The following is a 19,643-nucleotide window of genomic DNA, read 5'->3' on the forward strand; positions in this document are numbered from 1 at the left end:
GCTAACCCATTGGAAACTGGGTGATAATGTGCTGCAGGAATATGAAGAGTACCTTTCTGACTTAACAACTTTCCAAAACTCCTTTGCTGTAAATACTGTGCCCATTGCCTGACACTAAGATCTCTGGGATGCCACAGAGCCCTAAATTCTGCTGCAACTTGCTGTGGCTGTATTGTTGTGGACATTATCAATTGGACATCCACCTTTTTGAATGCGCATTAACCTAGATGAGAAACATATGCTCCATGAAGATACCTGCAAAATCTATGTGTATTCTTACCCAAGGCCCTCCCATCCACTCCCATGGGTGCATATTTGCCAGTGGTGGTGGCAGTGCCTGCTGGGCTTCACAATTTGGGCACTGACTGGCCGTTCTTTCAATTCATTTATCGAAGCCCGGCCAGCAAACATAACTTTGGGTGAGTGTTTTCATCTGACTTTGTCCTAGGTCTGCATCATGTAATTCTTGTAATAAAAGCCATTGCCCCTGAGGTGGCTCTATAACACGAACCCCCCCCTCCACCTTAAATGCTGCTATTGTACCTGCTCTCACCATCTCCTCAGGCAGTGGGGCTAAGATTGTAGATACATTTTTCAGGAACCTACCATAATAGTTTACCATTCCAAAGAATGATTTTAACTCAGGCACATTTTTAGGCTGAGTTACTTCCTGTATGCATTTAATTTTATCCTCCAAAGGATGCAAACCTTAGCGTCTGCCCTAAAATCCAAATGTGTAACTTTGTTCACCTTGAGAGTGCATTTCTTTTGTTTCAGATGAACTCCTGCCACCTTAATACACCTCAATTTCACACAGGTTAAGCTGTGTTCCTAGGTGAGGACTCCATAATCAGGATGTCATCTAGATAAACTACTACGTTAGGGATACCCTGTAGCAAACTTTCCATCGTACGTTGGAAAATGGTACAAGCCGATGAGACTCACTAGGCAAACGTGTGTACTGGTATAGTCCTTTATGGGTGTTGATAGACACTATCTTCTGAGAGTCCTCATCTAACTCCAGCTGCTGGTAGATGTGACTGAGGCCGAACTTAGTGTACTTTATGCCCCCCTGCTAAGTTGGTGTAGAGGTCCTCAGTTTTTGGAACAGTGTAGTAGTCTATCTGATCTCCTTGATTAACAGTTAGTTCATAATCCCCACATATTCTTATAATATGATCTGGTTTGAGGATTGGAACTATTGGTGCAGTCCATTCCGTGAAGTGCAACAGTTTTATAACACCTAAATTTTACAGTTTCCCAAGTTCTACGCATACGGCACTGGATGAGCCTGAAAAGATTTTGGCGCCGTTCCAGATTCAGATAAATTTTGGCTTTCAATTATCCAGTTCCTTTTGAAAGTCCCCTGAATATTTACACAGTAACGCTTGGAAACTTCCATCCCGTAGTTTAATATTTCCAACTGATCTAATTTCATCTGCTTCAGCCAATCCTGACCCATTAGGCAGGGTCTGTGACTCTCAATGACTAGAACAGATAGTCGAGCTGGCTGGAATTTTACCGCCCTGCTTGCCATAGGAATCTGGAGGGTTGCAGAACTTGAGAGATTTGTTGACCACAAGCAGGATTTTATGGTTTCCGGACAAGCAAAATAGTCAATAACTATTACTGACCCTACCGTTCAATGTCTCTTCTGTATAAGCAGACACAATAGCTCCTGAATCACTCAGTCTCAACTGTTGAAGACCTTTTTGCAGGCAATGAAATGCCTGCTCCTCTATGACTGTGGCTGTGACTCCTGTGTCAACCTCCATCTTAAGACAATTTCCGTTTACAGTCAGAGATATCTCTATAGGAGGCACTTGGTTTAGCTGGATGTGGTTTAAGGTATACATCTTGGATCACTTGTCAGGCTCCTCATCCAGTTATTTTAATGGAGCTCCACTAACCATTGTAGTTTTTTCTGCACTTGTCAATGACTCTTGTAAATGACCCATTTGATTACATCGGAAGCACTCCTAATTCCTGCACTGGCACTTTCTTGGGAATTCTCTCCTCCCACATCAGAAATAAACTTCCACCCCAGTGTTGTGCTCCCATTCTCGGGGATTGCTGTGCCCTCACTTGGGCTGTTTCTCACAGCGCCCAATTCCTGCCACAAACTGTTCACTGTGTTGGGCATGTCTTGTAACTCGCTAATGCTGTGCTCAATGCTTTCAGTCACCTGGGCCAGGTCCACAGCTTTCTCTAAAGAGATTTTGGTCTCAGCCAGCGATCTCTTCTATATTACATGATTGTTTATTCTACAGATCAACCCGTCCCTTAACATTTTTCTCAAAGCTGCACTGAATTCATAGTACGCCACTAACCCTCTCAACCTGGCCATGAAACCAGAGACTGACTTCGCTGGCTCTTGGGCAGCAGAATGAAATCTATGCTGCAGCATTATTATTGAGTGTCAGGGGTTAAAATGATTTTTGACCAATTCGACCATTTGGTCAAAAGACTTTGGACAAGATCTTATTGGCTCACCAAGCTGGTCGATTGGTGTGGTGAGCCTGGGTGTGTGCTGGGTTCCTCCCTCCCGTAATCTTGCCAGCCTCATTTTACTGGTGAAGTCAACCTCGCACCCCACTGAAGTCAATAATAATGACATGTTTTATGGGATTTGGGGGTGGGGAAGCCTCAGGGGGTGAGGTCTGAGAGGGTGCAGCCTGATGGGGGAGAGGCAGAGGGGAGCTCCATACGGGGAGTATCAAGGCAGGAACTATGAAGAGGGGAGGATGGATTGGTCGGGGGTGGTGATCGCAGGGTGGGGGTGACAATGGGGGTGTGTGTGGAAATCAGCTGGGGTGGAGATCGGAGGGCATGGGCAGCGATCAACAGGGTGACGGGGGGTGGTGGCACAATTGATCAGAGTGATGATTGGGGTGGGGGGAGGGGGGGCCGAGGGAGACAATCGGCTGGGGCAGCGACTGGGAGTGGGGGGAAGTCCAGGATGCAACATCAGGAAGGGAAAGCGATGTTCATGGGAGGGGCAGGGATTGGCATAACCCCAAGATACACAGTATACGGGGAGAGCGGGACACCTGCGCAGTGGTGTCCCTAAAGCTCAGCAGCCGGCTTCTCAGGTAGGCTGAGACTCCTCCCCACCCCCTCTCCCCTCTTACTGGTGAGATTCGCTTTACAGCTCTGTATTGCACAGAGTGCCGTAAATTCCCGTTACTTATCTTGCTGGCAAAAACAGTGAGAAAACCTATCGTTTTCATGCCCGTTGGACACAGAATGTTTTTGACAAAGTTCCACCATTTGCATCTGGAGCTTCTGTTGATGTTAAACTCCTCACTAGGCTGTATATTTGTGGGCCACAGACTGTTGGGAGAATCACCAGCATGGACAAGTTGGGCCGAAGGGCCTGTTTCTATGCTGTAAACCTCTATGACTTTATGATCTCCCTTTTCCTTCTGTTGTCATTTGCTACATAGACATAATGCAGCCTTTCAATATACTAGCCCCAGTTTTCGTACTCTGGATCAAACAACTCAATTTTTCTAATTAAAGGCATTTTATGTGGTTTTTGTGCGTCTTTCTTCATAACTTCTATGCTGAGTCTTCTCCCCCTCTAGCTCCCTCTAACTGCGAACTCACAATGACTATCGAAAGAAATGTTCTTGTCGCCAGTATAATAACTTGAGGGCAACTTGTTGTGACTTCAAGCTAAAGAAGGGTTTATTACCAACAATATAATATATATCTACAAGTATTGGTCAGGCAGATCTAAAGACACGACTATACTCTCTGCTCCCTGGCTTCAACTAAGGTTTCTTTCTGACCCCAGACCCACGACCCCTTGTTCCCAATTGGCTTGGCTTCCCACATTAGCTCTCCATGGTGCCTAGCCCAATTAAGCGACACTCAGGGATTACCCTGTTAAAGGGGCCACACTATGACAAAAAACATGTCAGGTCCTGTCTCTCTGCTGTTTAGTATGTGTTTATCGCAGAATTATGTTTCCCCTCCAGAATATTGGCCTGGCCACTATGGCCAGAGTCTATGTTGTACCATGGACAAATTCTCAGACTTGAGATGCTCTCAGAGATTTCCCACCTACAGTAACAATGCCCACTTCACCTGGTGGGCGTGCTGGCTGTCCAGAACTCCCACTGGTCTCCCCCAGCTGTGGAATCGTCCATTTTCCAGAATTGGACTAAACTCTGAGAGGTGGCTTCTTAATTAGCCACCAGCTTGAAAATCTCCTCCCGTGAACTCTGACTGGGAATTCTGCTCGGCATTGGGATTGGAAAAGTGTTTAAGACCTGTTTTTGAGCACATAGTCTGTGGTGCTCAGACAACGCGTGCCCAGAGCAGAAGGCCTAAGGCCTGTTCAGAATTGGGCTTCGAGCATCATGTTATTTGGAGAAATGGCACTCCCATTTTGCAATTCCTCACTAACATGATCCTGTGGTGTGTTTCCTGGGGCAAAACTGTGGGGTGGAAATGGTGGGGTGGGAGAACAGTGGAGTGGGAGAGTGTCTCTCCAACTGCTCCTGACCCCATAGCAAACTTATATTTTGGTCATAGAGTCATAGAGATTTACAGCATGGTAACAGGTCCTTTGGCCCAACTTGTCCATGCTGTCCTCTTTTTTTTAAAGCTAGTCCCAATTACTTGCATTTGGCCCATAATCCCTCTATGACCATTTTACCCATGTAACTATCTAAATGCTTTTTAAATGACAAAATCGTACCCACCTGTACTACTATATCTGGCAACTCATTCCAGACACTCAGTATCCTCTGTTTGAAAAAAATTGCCCCTGTGGACTCTTTTGTATCTCTCCCCTCTCACCTTAAACCTATGCCCTCTAGTTTTAGACTCCCCTACCTTTGGGAAAAGATGTTGACTATCTAGCTGATCTATGTCCCTCACTATTTTATAGACCTCTATAAGATCACCCCTAAGCATCATATGCTCCAGGGAAAAAGTCCCTGTCTATTCCGCCTCTCCTTATAATTCAAACCATCAAGTCCCAGTAGCATCTTAGTGAATCTTTTCTGCACTCTTAATAATATCCTTTCTATAATAAGGTGACCATAACTGTGCACAGTATTCCAAGTGTGGCCTGATCAATGTCTTGTACAACTTCAACAAGACATCCCAACTCCTGTATTCAACGTTCTGACCAATGTTTTGATTTCTTTTTTCATCTCTCCTGCATGCAGTTGTTCTATACAAGCTGAACATTGTAATTTTAAAGAGCTTGCGTATGTCTCACAGTACTTTCCAACCCATGGATCAATTCTGAAGTGCGGTAAGTGTTGTCATGTAGGCAATTGATTTTTGCACAACAAGGTCTCATGAATAGCAAAAGAGTGAATAGTCAGATAATCAATGCATTTATTATTTTGCTTGCAATACTGTGCTTGTCAATAACTTGGCAGTGAAATTACAGATAGACAAATGGTCAACTGAACTTTTATAATGGCTGATCTAAGTGTTTATCCATCTTCGGTTTTCTCTGCATGGCTCCCAGTTTTCTCCAAATATGCCATCCTTTATTTAACGTAATATCAAAAACAAATCTCCCAAGTGTCCTTTACACTCAATCTTGTTCGAAGAGGTTTATATTTGTTTTAAAACTGTCAATTATAAATGCTGTGGGACTCTGGGCATTGTTCTGTTTCGCCTTTACAATGTCAGTGTAAAAAGTACATCCAATCTCATTTTCATATTGTCTTATAAATCAGAAAGCTCTTTGCAATGGGAACGAACATGTTTCTGAACCTGCTGAGTCCCATGTGGATTGCTCTCTTCAAATCAATTCACCTTCCAAAAGCAGGGATTTTCACATCAAAGTCCACTCCTTTGGAATTTTGAATTGCTCCCTTCGTTCTGCGGAACAGACGCCATCATCCAAAGCAGTTGTGTTGCTTGCTCACTTTCTTTGGGTCATATTCAAGTTAAGTGCCACCTCATCCCTTCACGGCGATTGCAAATTAAAATTCAAACCATCTACTCGGTTAGAACGATTGCGATTCAGTTCTTTTTTTGCTTGCGCTGTTTCTGTCTGCGGTAGAAGTATTTACTAAACATGATCGCCATTGTCCTGCAGCTTGGCAGAGCTCACCTCTGTGCGTGACTGATGCTTCACTGAAATAATTATTAGTATACAGCTGGAGCCAATGGGATAGCACAGTAAGATGAAGGGTTATTAAGTGCTGCAGTGTGTTAATGGTCTTTCTCATTTACAGTTTGACCCTGAATTGTGCCGCGCAATTTTCTCTGGCACTGGGAGACGAGTATAAATCATATGGGAAGAGTGTCTAATGGAAGGGACCTTCTGACCTCCATTTTTTCACTTGAGTGTTCTTTTCAGCTGATGTAATTAGACTTGTGATATCCACATTCCCAGCAGAGAACCACAAGTGCTATTATTGTAATAATGAAAGAAATGCTGGTCTATTCTGCAAGTACAGAAACGTGGATGAATTGTAAATCCTCTGTGGAGGGCGGTGTATGCTGGCATTTTGTTTTTGGGCGCCAGGGGACTGGGGAGAAAGTGATTTGAAGTTTGGTACTGTCTGATATGGCTGCAAGCTCCTGCAGGAAGCGAATTTGCAAAAAACAATTTAAATAATTTTCCTTTGCCCATTCACCTTTGCAGTGCTGACTCAAACACAGGAGACTTGAAATTCTATACAATATACACGCGAATACAGACTAAGAGCAGGAGAAGGCCACTCAGCTCTCTGAGCCTCCTCCACCGTTCAGTAGGATCATGACTGATCCTCTGTCTCAGAGGCCATATTTCTGCACCCATACCCTTGATGCCTTTAGAGTCTAGGGTTGTGCTCCCTCCAGAACTGGAGAATCTGCCCGAGGCCAATGGACCTTTGCATGCCACCTCACCACCCCACCACCCCCCCAGCCCTTGACCCCGCTAGCTATGATTCTTGTGGCATGCTGTACAGAAGAATTCCTCCCTAGCTATCCATATAATTCTTTCTTAAATATACTCAGTGATTTGGCCTCTTCTGCCTTCAGTGGTCGAGAATTCCACAGGTTCACATGACATTCTGCACTCTCTCGTTTCCTTCTCTATGAATGGTATGCTCTGTCTGTATTGCATACAAGAAACAATACTTTTCAGTGTTATGTTAATATATGTGAAAATAATAAATCAACTCAAATCAAGTGAAGAGTTTTCTCCTCATTTCAATCCTAGATGGTCTATCCTGTATCCTGAGACTGTGACCACTTGTTCTGGATCACCACCCCCCCCCACCCCCACCGCCCCCCTCCCCCCCAGAGAAAGCATCACTGCACCAAGTCCGTCCAACCCTGTTAAAATTTTATGGGCGTGATTACTTGACACAAAACAAGAAAATCCTGCCTGAGGTCAATGGACCTTTCCATGGTCTGCGCCCCGCCCCCTGTGATTCCTGTAGTGGGTGGGAGGGGAAAATTCTCCTCTACTGTTTCAATTAGATCCCCTCTCATTCTTCTAAACTCCAGTGAAAATAGGCCCAGTTGGCCCAATCTCCCCCATACAGCAATCCTAGAAATCAGTCTGGTAAACATTTGCTGCATTCCATCTGTAGCAAGTATATCCTTTTCTTTAGTAAGGAGACCAAAACTGCACACAATTCTCCAGATGTGGCCTCACCGAATCCTTAAATAGCTGTAGTAAGTCATCCTACTTCCTGCACTCAAGTCTTCTTATAATGTACCAATATACCATTTGCCTTGCTAAGTGCTTGCTGGACCTGTGCTCTTGTTTTCAGTTTCATTAGTGTACAAGGACACGTGTGACCCTTTGTATATCAACATTTCCCAATTTAACACCATTAAATAATACTTTGCCATTCTGTTTTTCCTGCCAAAATGGATAAATTGATATTTATCATAATGTCATTGCTACTGGGCAGTCTCCAGACTCCATTCAGGCAAACACTGGAGTACTAGGAACTCTGAAACAAACTGTTACTCCATGATTGAGTCCAGGATTGAGTGCAGGATTAAGCATGCTGACATGGAAATCCTGAAGGTGTGGACCAATCCCAGCCAGAACCAACAATTGGTGAAATCAATTGACGTGGTGAGAAATTATTTTCTTCCACTCTCTCATTACCTTTAGACGACCCATTAAAAAGTTACACCTTCTTCAACTAGTTGTAATTGGGTTTTTAATCGAGGTCTGTGCAATAACTAATGCTGAATAACATATATTTGGTGCTGAAAAGTAATATATTTGTGCAGGGTTGGCAAATATTTCTAACATGATGACTTAACTTTTTCAAACTAAACTTTTTTCATTAACGATTCTTAATTATAGTATTATAGCTTCTATCTTCACTCCAATCTTTATTTTGCTCCATACCATTAAAAAAATGTAATATTATTAGAGCTTTCCTAACTGTCTATGAGAATTCTTTGATGCAATTGGCTGTTCGGGCAGTTGATGATATCACTGCAGCTCCGTGCCGAGAATCCCCATTAAATAATGTGATCTTATGCTGATTTACTGAATTTACCACAGAGATCACCAGATCTTTCAGTAGGTCTTCAAGGTCAATGCTGGTAACCCTAGTTTTATATTATCCAGGTCAACAATAATGATGGCTTTATGACATTGAAAAGATATTGATAATAATCTATATTTAAATGCCTGAAGTACAATGCGCCATGTTTGATGTTTACCCAACATGCAGTAGTGATGTGAGCAGAAATTTCTTCCAATTAAACATTTGGAAGATTGAATCCATTATGTTGGCCCACATAGTGGCACAGTGATTAGCAGTGCTGCCTCACAGCACCAGGGACCTGGGTTCAATTCCTGGCTTGGGTCACGATCTGTGTGGAGTCTGCACATTCTCCCCTTGCCTGTGTAGGTTTTCTTGAGCTCTGATTTCCTCCCACAGTCTGAAAGACGTGCTGGTTAGGTACCTTGACCATGTTAAATTCTCCCTCAGTGTACCCAAACAGGCGCCAGACTTTGTTGCAATGTTAATGTAAGCCTACTTGTGGTACTAATAAATCAACTTTAATCTTTAGACTTGTGAGGCAGCAGTGCTAACCACCGTGCTGCTGTGCCACCTTTCAATATACTTGGCCCCATTGATGTTTTGTGTTGCAGTGGTTGTGTCCCTGTCTCTGGTCCAGAACTCCAGGTTCAAGCCCCACTTCAGGGCTTGATGGCTATGGAAGGTATGATCATAGTCATAGAATCATAGGATCTCTATCGTGCAGAAGGAGGCTATTTGGCCCGTCGAGTTTGCACTGATTGCCTAGGTAAGATACTCTATCTCCCCGCCCTCTCTCTGTAACCCCACACGTTTACCATGGCTAATCCATCTAACCTACACATCTTGAGACACTAAGGGGAAATTTAGCATGGCCAATCCATCTATCCTGCACACCTTTGGACTGTGAGAGGATACCAGAGCATGCAGAGGAAACCCACAGGAAGAAGGTGCAGTTCACCAAGGGCGGAATTGAAGCTGAGTTCCTGGAGCTGTGAGTCCGCAATGTTAACCACTGTGCCACCATACCGCCCTAAGGTGGCCACACAGGTTGAGTATCAATTTGCAAATCCTTATTTTATGCTTGAACAGCGGAATGCAATGGCAAACTGCTTCAGTTCTTTGTAAGCACAATCATGGGCCAATCCAACGGAAGTCCATTTGCCTGGTCCCTCTTGGACTGAGTACCCCAAGGACCAGAGTCAAGCACTTCTGCTCTAATGGAAATTTTTCTATTCCATCTGACCCCACTGTATTTATTAGATTAAACTCACACCCACGGCTCTACATATATTTGGAACTGATATAGTTATTACATCAGTCCCAAAACTGATGTTAATACTCTGCACGTATACTGTACAGTTTACCTACCAGATACCAATTTATATTTGTCTTCCTGATATCCCGATTCCTTTTGTGATTGTTTTTTAAAAATGTATTTCTTAGTATCACAAGTAGGCTTACATTAGCACTGCAATGAAGTTACTGTGATAATCCTTTAGTCACCACACTTCGGTGCCTGTTCAGATACACTGAGGGAGAATTTAGTCTGACAAATGCACCTCTAACCAGTATGCCTTTTGGACTATGGGAGGAAACCAGAGCATTTGGAGGAAACCCATGCAGACATGGGGAGAACATGCAGACTCCGCAGATTGTAGATGTATTCTTTATAAATATCATAGCTATGGAGGTTTACAGCATGATGACAGGCCTGTCAGTCCAACTTGTCCATGCTGCCCCTTTCTCTTAACCATTAAGCTAGTCCTAATTTTGCCCGTGTTTGGCCCATATCCCTCAATACCCATCTTACCCATGTAACTGTCTAAATGCTTTTGAAAAGACAAAATTTCTCTCCGCTCTACTGCTGTCTCTGGCAGGTTGTTCCAGACACTCACCACCCTCTGTGTGAAAAAAATTGCCCATCTGGATCTTTCTGTATCTCTCCCCTCTTACCTTAAACCTATAGCCCCAAGTTTTAGTCTCCCCTATCTTTGGGAAAGGATGATGACTATCTAACTGATCTATTCCACTCATTATTTTAAAGACCTCTATTAGATTGCCCCTAAGTCTTGTATGCTCCAGGGAAAAAAATCCCTGTCCATCCAGCCTCTCCTTATAACTCAAACCATCAAGATCTGGTAGCATCCTAGTAGATCTTCTCTGCACTTTTTTTTAGTTTAATAATATCCTTAAAACGTTTAACTGCATCCAGCACACAGTGGAGAACGTCCTGATCTCCCTCTGCAGTGAACTTACTCCGAGTTATGTGCTCATTTCAGCGATGCTGCTGCTAAAGATCATGGAATAAAATGTGGACGTATTAATTAGAAAACAATTTATCACTTCTGGCGCCACATTCCCAATGTAATTATGCTTACTGCATAAAGTTCAGCCAGTATTACCTGTTTAAGTGACTGGACAGTCTCTGTGGGAATGCAGAAGGAGACCGGAACATGAGGCTGTATCTCAAATATTTAGCACTCTGTCACACTGCACAATGATAGAAACTCCTCAATATCTTTTAAGAAGTGTCCTACAATTCAGTTAATAAAAACTGAATTGCTTCTTTTATTGCAGCTCATGAAAATGCTGGCTTCAACAAAAATAAATGATATAATCCATAAAGTGGCAAAGCGAAAAACTGTCATAAATTGTCAGAGATGTTCAAAACAAATAAATAAGTGGGGCTAATACATTGAAATTGTGCTGCGAGCTTACGCTTTTACATAAAATGCTTAGTACGTTGCTTTAACAGAAACATTAATCCATTCATTTTAAATTGGCTAGCAGGCCCTGAGATAGAATTAACACATCCAACATATACACTGAATACAGAGCAACAATGAAGTCAATCGAATACTGAACCGGGTAGTTAAACTGGTTATGGTTACGGTTAAACTGTGCGCTGCTCTGGTCGGAGTGCATCTTAAGTATCATGCCCCCCTCATCAAGAAACAGGAGAAGGCATTCAAGAGCTAAAGGAAATGCAGAGAAAAGTCAAAAGTCTGATTAGAATCTCGACAATGCAGAAGGAGACCATTTGGCTCATTGAGCCTGCACTGACAACAATCCCACCCAGGCCCTATCCCTGTAACCCCACATATTTAGTAATCCACCTGCCACTAAGGGGCAATTTAGCATGGCCAATCTACCTAACCTGTACATCTTTGGAGTGTTTGAGGAAACTGGAGCACCCGAGGAAACCCATGCAAACACGGGAAGGACGTGCAACCTCCACACAGACAGTCGCCTGAGGCTGGAATTGAACCTGGGTCCCTGGTGCTATGAGGCAGCAGCATTAACCACTGTGCCACCAGCTTCCAAACAGAATGAATTTGTGATGAGTTTCTCTGGATGGTTTCTCTTTTCGTCTTGTGCTTGCCTAATTTGTTTTATTCATCCATGGGACACCAACATTGCTGGCTGGCCAACATTTATTGCCCACCCCTAGTTGCCTGAGTGCAGTTGAGAGTCAACCACATTGCTGTGGCTCTGGAGTCACTTGTAGGCCAGATTGGGTAAGGATGGCAGATTTCCTTCCCTGAAGGACCTAAATGAATTAGATGGGTTTTTCTGACAATTGACAATGGTTTCATGGTCATCAGTGGATTCTAAATTCCAGATGTTTTTATTAAATTGAAATCCTGCCATTTGCTGTGGCTGGATTCGAACCCGGATCCCCAGGAAGTTAGCTGAGTTTCTGTATTATGATAATAGCACTAGGCCATCACCTCTTCATTACCTAAAATGCCATGAGGTATGAGGGAAGACTGGAGGTCTCAGCTATCTGAGGTTTTCGTCCTGGAACATTACAACTTGGAACATTTAACTTCATCAAAGGCCTGATATAAATGCAAGTTTCTGTTGTGGTACATAAATAGTTATGGAAGTGATTAATCATAACTGTTTCACGAGCAGGGCAATTGGCCAGGCTGATTGAAATTTTCAAAATTAAGTTTGGTAGTTTTTTTGTTAGGTAGGGATCTTAAGGAATATGGAGCCAATGTGGATGGAGCTGGAATTAAGACACTGATTGGCCATAATCTGATTGAATGGAATAACAGGTTTGAGGGGCTGAATGGCCTACTCCTGTTCCTATGTTTGGGCAAGGAGGCGCAGTAATATGACTGATATCAGGAACTTCTTTTCCATATAGGGGAGAATTTTAACACGGATGACTGTGGGGTTTCAGGTGCTAGTTGGGGGTTAAATGGGGGGAAGAATTCGGAGTGTGTTAGGAAACTGGTTGCAAGAGGTTGCTTTTCATAAGGCTGTTGAAAGGAGTTATCTTAGCTCCAATAGCAATGGGGAGTATTGGAAATGGTCTGCACATCTGGCAGCATCTGTGCAGAGAGAAACATAGGTCAGAGACCCTTCATGAGAACAAACGCTGTCTGTGTTAGTTGATTCTGTCTTTTTCTCCCTAGATGCTACTTGGCCTGCTGCAACTTTCCAGTATTTTAGTTTACATTTCAGATTCCCAGCACCTGCAGTACTTTCCTCTCTTATTATGTGCTCCGTGCTGAATCTTTGCAAGTGTGGTTAGTTTCCAATTTAAAATGAGAAAATATTAAGCAGTCAAAGCAAAGTGTAACTTTTCTGTAAACAAAGCCCATTTGTGAGGATGAAAATAGCACATTATTGCTGGTAAATTGATTGGTGTTAATTTACTGGAACATTTTACCATTTCAGATTCGGAAGTGAACCCAGGTGTCATGCACCAATAGAATATCTCCCTGTTCAAGATATTTACATTTGTACATACGATTGTTGTTTGCAGTGCTTGTGAAATTCAAGTGGTAGCATGGACAAGTTGGTCTGAAGAGCCTGTTTCTGTGCTGTAAATCTTTATGACTCTAAGTCTTTTGGATGTTACTGTCTAGACACTAAATTGGACCACATTCAAAGAAGTGGACAAAACTTTGACAAAGGGTCATCTGGACTCGAAATGTTAGCTCTTTTCTCTCCTTACAGATGCTGGCAGATCTGCTGAGATTTTCCAGCATTTTCTCTTTTGATTTCAGATTCCAGCATCCACAGTAATTTGCTTTTATTCAAAGACGTGGTTGCGGGATATGAATGGGTAAGTTGTGAGCAATTGTCTGAAAATACCATTGTTGTAAAATATATCATATTGAAACCTTAGTTTTCATAGAATCCTACAATGCAAAAGGAGGCCATTCAACCCACCGAGTCTGCACCAACCACAATCCACCCAGGCCCTATAGATAGGTTTCTGATAGACAAGGGAAATAAGGGTTATGGGGAGAAAGCGGGAAAGTGGAACTGATTCACTTCAGATCAGCCATGATCTTACTGAATGGTGGGGCAGGCTCGAAGGGCTAGATGGCCTACTCCTGCTCCTATTTCTTATGTTCTTATGATTGTGGCGACTAGGGGAATTTCACAGTAACTTCATTGCAGTGTTAATGTAAGACTTACTTGCGACTAATAAATACATTTTACTTTACTTTCAAAAGGGGTGGGGCAGGCTTGAAGAGGCTGGTGGCTACTCCTGCCTCTATTTCTTGTGTTCACCCACATGGTAAAATCATCCAAAATTATAGCACAGAGGGAGGAAATTGTTGGCTGATAAAGGGCTATCCATCCCAGTCTCAGCTCTTGGCAGCATTATAGATTACAGCACTTCAATTGTACATTTAAGTACTTGTGCGATCCCACTAAGTATGCCCAATGGATAGTGAAACCCTTATTTATCCAATTGTTAACTTCTCTGATATATTTTCAGCCAGTCTTCCAAACTCCATCACATTTTTCTGAAAGACAGCCATCTATATCCCACATTAGCTCCTAGCCACTTACATTCCTTATTCTTGCTTGCCTCAACTGGGTTTTTGTTTTGCTAGAGATTATATTCAAAATTGTCCTCCTCATTTAAAAGTTCCTTCAGGACATTGTTCTGGTTAATTCCACAATCTCCTCCAGCTCTATACCCCAGCCTACGCTACTAGGTGCTTTGATCTGACTCCCTGTGCATCATCTTCTGTATGTCCCCCATCATTAAATGCAGAGCCCTCAGTCACCTTAGCCCTATGCCTGGAACTTGATCTCCTTTACTGGGAGTGAGGACTGTTGAAATTATGCACTGGGAACCTCAGGTCCTGAATTACACGATCAGCGCATGCATTTTTTTTTAACTTTACTTTGTAAACTTAAATTATTTACAACAAAATCCCCTTGCTGCTGTGGGCTACGGCAATCAATGTTGGCTCTGCTTTCTATTAGAGGCTGAGAATGAAAGTTAGGATGCACACAATGGTAGTGTGCATACAAATTGCAAGGCTTCTATATCTGTCACATGGAGAGAGCACTTCTTATTTTAAAGGGACTGATCGCACAGGCTGGAACTTTATGAGTATGAAATGGAGAGAGTTCCTGATCTGTTTTTTGGGCGAGTTTTCACGCCCAACCGTATGCAGTCAGTCTTTGAAAATATGGGCTAGACTGTTTCTAGCCACTGGCAGCAGTAGATGGGGCCTAATTCACCAGACGGCCAGCAGCTCAGATCGGAGCCACAAACTGTGTATGTGCAGAAAAACAGGGAAAAAACAGCTCTGCTGGCAGAACATCCACGGGCCAGATACAGCCTCCCCCTTCCCCCACAGAAATCAGAGACCTCCCCCCAACATTACTGACCCCTTTACTGGACCCCCTTGCACAAGGCCCTCTCATCACCCCCCCCTCACCCCAATGGCTGATTGATATGACTGACCTTTTCTCCATCCTGCCCCTGATCACCACAGAGGCACAAATCTTCCATTTCCCCCCCAACCCCCATCCCATCAGTACACCTGCAACTGCTGACTTGGCTTCCTCTCCATGGTAACAAGGCAACTGCATTAAACTTGCTGGAATGTTCTGATGTGTGTGTGACTCACCCAGACTGCCTGCTGCTGATCTGCCCTCACAAGGGACAGCTCCATAAAGGCTCCATGGATGGATAGACCAGCTATTGCCTGACTTGTGTGGTTCCCAGGCCAACACTGCAAGGGTGGCGTCTGCGCTGGAAAGCCTGGGGCAGGAAATCCTCACCATGAATGGCAGGATTTAAGTGTTGGCTGAATCACAGCGGGTCACAGCTGAGGGCCTCAACAGTCTGAAGTCGGACCACGTAAACAACAGCAACCCCTCACCCTCATGCAAACTTGCAGGCCACCCCCGACCCAAAACGCAAAACATGGCTGCTACGCGACAATGCCCCCCCACCCCCACCCCCAACCCACCACCCTCACCCCCTGAGCAGCACGGAGCGGTTTGAATGCAGGGACTTACCTCCTCGCTCAATCTCTCTGTTCAAGTGCCTGAATGTGACTTTTATAGGGCACTTATAGCCTAAGTGACCCGGCTGCAGTGAGGGAGGTGGTTAAGGCAGGTGAGCTAGGACGATTGGGAGTGAAGTTCAGTAATGACATTGTGATGAATGCAAAAAAATGCAAACTGACGTTTTGCCCATTTTGGGCGGACTCCCGATCATGTTGGTTTTTAAATAAAATTTGTAAACTGACAATAGGTGCAGAAAAGAGGGACTATTTCCACTAGTCGCATCGCGCCCAATTTTATGACATTCTCCACCCGCAAAAGAGGCGCAATGAGGTCATAAGATTCCGCCCATCGACTTAGAAAGGATTGAAAAGGGATGAAATTTATATTTGCATGTAAGAAAGACAATCAGGCCTACTTTAAGAATTATTGCTTCTGCCCAGACCTTTGTATAGATTCAAGATTGCAATGTAGAATTAAGATTTTTGTTAAAGTTTATTAGTGTCACAAGTGGGCTTACATTAACACTGCAGTGAAGTTACTGTGAAAATCCCCTAGTTGCCACACCCTGTCTGGGTACACTAAAGGGGAATTTAGCATGGCCAATGCACCTAACCAACACGTCTTTTGGACTGTGGGAGGAAACCGGAGCACCTGGAGGAAACCCATGCAGGCATGGGCAGAACATGCAGACTCCACACAGACACAGAACACTTCCCTAACTACATTAATGCTGAAATTCTCATGTGGGAGATAAACAAATGAATGTTTCATATATTATGTTGCAATTTCTCGTTTAACTCCCTGCCATTTTATCATCATTACAGCAAGCTCCTTTTGAGCGCTGGCTGGTGAACCATACATCACAACCTCTGGTATCCTAGGCCCTTCATACAGTAGAAAGGGTCCCTATATGAGCTGAGATCAGCTACAAGACTCATGAGTTAGGTGCTTCTTGGTGTTTCAGGGATGTAGATCCAAGTGATTAGAGGAAAGTGTCTGAGTGTCTCCCTAATTAATGGATCAATTGTGTGGTGTTTTAACATTCATTAACCCTATTAACATAAACAGAGCTTCAGATGAATGCACTAAACAGTCAGACATTAATTTCACATAGTGAAGTTTCAAGCCCATTGTTTCTTGAATATGTCTAATTATTTTACACATTATTTACTTACAGTTTGGTGTTGAAAATTGTTCCAGTGATCACAGGTTAAGCTGAACTTCACAGCTCAACAAACTCAAGACAAGTCTAATCTTCCCCGTAAATCTCGGAAGTACAGGAATTGCTATCCCTTAATTAATTTTTCCAGGCCTCTTTTGCTCTCTCTCTCTCGCCCCCTCCATTTGGCCAAACCCATTAAAGACTCTTCAAGCTGCGCTCAGCAATAAAGAAAAAGACAGTTGCTAATCTGAACTATTTCAAAGCACGACTCTCAATCTGTGTCAGGTAACTCATTACTGTTGATATCTACGCCCCTGTAAAATGTCACAGGATGTCAAGGGAATGATTGCTTTGCTGATTATGCAGTTTTCATGGGTCTTGCGTTAAGACTGAAGTTGTTGGTTGCTGGGTAGTAGCAGGAGGTGAATTCTGGAGTGTATTTGTTGGAGGGTGTGCATTTTCCTGCAGTTTTCACTGAAAGGAATAATCATTAGAAGTCCGGGACACGTCCGCTAACAAGGCTGTGAGCAAAACCTGCAATCTCTATCTCATTCCCAGGGTGATTGTTCAAGTGTAATTATTTTATCTGTGTGAATAACAATCATGATCCTGGGTGCTAGCCTCCTTTATCATGTTCTTTCCTTATCAATTCCGTCTCACTGTGGCATCACTATTGACTTTCATTTATTAGACTTTTTACTCATTCCTCTCCTGTTCTCACTTTGTTTACCTCTCTGACCATCTCACTATTTCCTGCTTTCTTCCTTCATTCCATTTCATTTCTTTAGACTGACCTTTTCATCCTTTCTATGGTCTCCCCTCATTCCTTTCCTAATCAGTTATTGTTTTCCTATGGTCATCCTACAGGCAGGATTGAATGTAGGCCAGCCAGTGTCCAGAGCTGGCCAGTATTGAGATCATAAAGGGGATAAAGCAGCAGTGGAGAAAGAGAGAGACAGAGCATTGCAGGAATGCATGGGGGATCTGTTTAAAGTTTATTTTTTAGTGTCACAAGTAACTTTACATTAACCTTGCAATGAGGTTACTGTGAAAATCCCCAAGTCGCCACACTCCGTCACCTGTTTGGGTACACTGAGGGAGAATTTAGCATGGCCAATGCACTTAACCAGCATGTCTTTTGGACTGTGGGAGGAAACCAGAGCGCCTGGAGGAACACACGAAGACAGGGAGAACCTGCAGACATGGGGAGAAGCTGCAGGCTCTGCACAGAAACAGAACATTTCCCTAATTACATTAACACTGAAAAACTCATGCAGACATGGGGAGAACATGTAGACTCTACACAGACAGTGACCCAAACTGGGAATTGAACGCAGGCTCCTCGTGCTTGAGGCAGCAGTGCTAACCATACCATCCTGAGATCTGAGAGCATAGCAAGTGGTAGAGACAAATATAAGGTGATAGATGGAACACTGTGAGAAACATATCAATGAAAAGAAGCAAAACTTAGGTCACAGCACAGCAGGCAATTAGTGGTGATTGGTTGATGAATTATAAAACAAGTTTTAGTGAGGAGCTGAAGGAAATCAGCATTAATGGAGAAATGGTTTTGGGGAAATTGATTGGAATGAAACTGGATGAATCTCTAGGTCCTGATAATCCAAAAATGTGTGGGTCAGATTAATTGGCTATGGAAAATTACCCCTTAGTGTCAGGGAGTAGGGCACATACAAGAGACTGCAGGGATAGGGCCTGGGTCGGACAGTGGTTGGTGTAGGCTCGATGGGCTGAATGGCCCCCTTCAGAAATGTACGGATTCTATGACTCTATGAATCTTCATCCCAGAGTACTTAAGGAATGACCTGGAAATAGTAGATCTATTGGTGATTATTTTCCAAAATTATTTGGACTCTGGACTGGTTTCTACAGATTGGAGGGTCGCTATTCAAAAAGAAAGGTAGAGAGAAAACAAAGAATTATAGATCAGTGAGTCTAATGTCAATACTGGTGAAATTGCTTGGGTCCATTATCAAGGATTCCAGAACTCAGCATTTGGAAGGCAGTGGTAAAATCAGACAAAGTCAGCATAGATTTACAAAGGGGAAATCATGCTTGATAAATCTATCGGAATTCTTTGAGGTTGTAACTAATAGAGTTGACCAGGACGAACCAGTGGATGTGGTTTATTTAGACTTTCAGAAGGCTTTCGATAAGGTCTCACATAACAGCCTACTATGTAAAGTTAAAGCACACGGGATTGCAGGTAATGTCTTGAGATGGATAGAAAGCTGGTTAGCACATAGAAAGCAGAATTATCAGAAATGGGTCTTTTTCTGATTGTTAGTGCAGTGACTAGTGGGATTCCGCAGCGATATGTGCTAGGACCACTTTTGTTTACATTATACATGACTTAGAAGAGGGAACTGAATGTATTATCTCCAAATTTTCAAATGATACAAAGTTGGGTAGGAGGGTGAGTTGTGAGGAGGATGCAGAGATGTTTCAGTGTGATTTGGACTGGTTGAGTGTGTGGGCAGATGCAGTATAATGTGGATAAATGTGAGGTTATCCACTTTGGTAGCAATAATAGGAAGACAAATTATTACTTGCATGTGTGTAAATTGAGAGAGGCGGATACTCCCTGAGACCTTGGTGTCCTCAAGCATCAGTCGCTAAAAATAAGCGCGCAGGTACTAAAGGCAGTAAAGGAGTGAAATGGTATATTGGCCTTCATAGCAAGAGGATTTGAG

This window comes from Carcharhinus amblyrhynchos, chromosome 9 (genome assembly GCF_965287045.1).
Source record: "Carcharhinus amblyrhynchos chromosome 9, sCarAmb.v2.hapA, whole genome shotgun sequence".
NCBI lineage: Eukaryota > Metazoa > Chordata > Chondrichthyes > Carcharhiniformes > Carcharhinidae > Carcharhinus > Carcharhinus amblyrhynchos.